Source organism: Cyprinodon variegatus, unplaced genomic scaffold, assembly GCF_000732505.1.
Source record: "Cyprinodon variegatus isolate N-32 unplaced genomic scaffold, C_variegatus-1.0 Scaffold983, whole genome shotgun sequence".
Taxonomy (NCBI): domain Eukaryota; kingdom Metazoa; phylum Chordata; class Actinopteri; order Cyprinodontiformes; family Cyprinodontidae; genus Cyprinodon; species Cyprinodon variegatus.
The window spans coordinates 264717-266774 of record NW_015151436.1 but is presented as its reverse complement, the minus strand read 5'-3'; the positions used below and the strand labels follow the sequence as shown (position 1 = coordinate 266774).

Below are 2058 nucleotides of genomic sequence, written 5' to 3'. Positions count from 1 at the left end.
CGATAGAGAAGCTGAGGGCAGCAGTGGACCTGCATCCATCTCTGATCCTCAGAACACCTGAAGCTCCGCTCATTAAAGGTTCTGACCATTATCCTCTAGATGGCGCCATAGAGCAAAGCCCTGTAACCTCATGGACCCCCAGTAGAACTCCCCCCCCCACCAAATAAATACACATTTTATTTCAGTTCAACTTTATTTAGTTTCATTTCCAATATTTTCCAAACTTTGGCGCCCCTCCATTCAGGTTCTCCTCTGGAGGGAGGAGTCAGCAGCGCAGCCACATGGAGGACCTCCTTCAGGTTCTCCTCTGGAGGGAGGAGTCAGCAGCGCAGCCACATGGAGGACCTCCTTCAGGTTCTCCTCTGGAGGGAGGAGTCAGCAGCGCAGCCACATGGAGGACCTCCTTCAGGTTCTCCTCTGGAGGGAGGAGTCAACAGCGCGGCTCCACGGAGGAGCTCCTCCTTCAGCACCTAGAAACAAAGAGCTGCAGTGAATGTGGACCAGAACAATCGTGGAACATCTAAAGTCTGATCTCAGCCCCATATCCGCAGGCTTCATCCAGCAGTCTGCCTTTCCTAGAGGTCATCATGGATCAGAACCTGACGGTCTGTGGAGCGTACCTTCACACGCCTCCTGGAGACGCTCCTCCACTCATCTGGAGCTCAGAGGCTTCAGCCTGCAGGAGGAAAGGAGAAGGTGAGGTGCTGGACGGCAGGGAGAGAAGGGGAGATGTTGGACGGCAGAGTGGCTGCAGGAGGCAGAGGAGCCTCCCAGTCAAAGGCCGCCCTCTGATCTGGCATGAACTTGGAGGAGCAGGAGCTATGGAGGAGCTCCCCTCCTTAGGATGACATGCTGAGCAATGCAGGGTTCTGAGGAACAAACCTGGATCTGCAGCCTCCTTCCAGCCGCTCCGGTTCCACCACCTGAAACACAGACACCTGGTCACCAATCAGGAACCAGAACCTTCACCTCAGTGGAGAAGAACCGGGCTCAGAGAAAAGAACTCAGTCAGAACCATGATCAGTGAGGGCAAGTTTATCATCACAGCCTGGATAGTTGGATCAGAACCAGCGGCCTGGAAGCTCACCTCAGGCTGGGGTCCGACCGGCGGCCCTCCTTCTCCTCCGGACCGGACCAGGCGGCCCTCCTTCTCCTCCTCCGGACCGGACCAGGCGGCCCTCCTTCTCCTCCGGACCGGACCAGGCGGCTGCCCTCCTCCTCCTGCAGCGTCACCTGTAGACAAACAGCGTGAGAACCAATAGAAGCGGCCCCAGGGCGGAGGGGAACCGAGTGTCCTTTCCCTAAATGTTGCTGAACAGCCACTGGTCCGCTGAGCAGCGACCGTCGGTGAAAGGCTTCATCTGGGCTTCCGTTTGACCGGCGGCTGCTACAGGAGAGCAGGACCGGCTTCGATAGGAGCCTGGAGGAGGAGGACCTGCTCCCTAACTCACCTGCAGCACGTGGACCCGACCAGGAGGAGCCAAGATGGCTGCTGCCTTCAGAACCAGCCAGAACCGGACCGTTCAGCAGTCATCCAGAACCGCTGCGCCAACTGGATCATCCGGTCTAAGCTGGACCGGGATTATGGTCCGGACCAGGACTCCTTTTCCTCTGGACCTGAGGGGAACACGTGAAGACCCGGCACGTGGGTTAGCCTGTTAGCATACACAGCTAAGCTAATAAACTAGCTCCAAGTGCGGCTTTAACCCTCCACCGGCTCCTCCGTGTTTAACATCGGGGCTACCATCAATTAACCTGCGCTCTACTGCTGCATAAATCAGCCTGAATGGATCAGAGCCTCTGGATTAACTGAACCAGAACCAGAACCAGAACCCACCGTGGATGAGCAGGAGCCGCCATGTTATCCTCAGATTCTCTTCGGGAAAGGACTAAGGAAGGCTGAGCTGCTGCTTTTATACAGGCTCTGACTCACAGTCAGTAATCCGATTGGTCCACAAAGGTCACATGATCATCAGGGTGCATTATGGGAGCTGTGCATGTTTTAACGTAGCTGAGCTGTATAACAGCTCTAAATGAGGTCACAGACTGCATCACACT

At 55.9% G+C, this 2058-nt stretch overlaps 1 long non-coding RNA gene across 1 annotated transcript; it reads right to left on the bottom strand.

Moving 5' to 3' along the window:
• Positions 1-343: 343 nt before the first annotated feature.
• LOC107100524 lies at positions 344-1122 on the bottom strand. The gene is made up of 4 exons (XR_001482018.1): positions 1088-1122; positions 883-923; positions 621-676; positions 344-470 (listed from the first exon to the last, which is right to left on the bottom strand). It is a non-coding gene; the product is annotated as an uncharacterized LOC107100524 (long non-coding RNA).
• Positions 1123-2058: the final 936 nt, after the last annotated feature.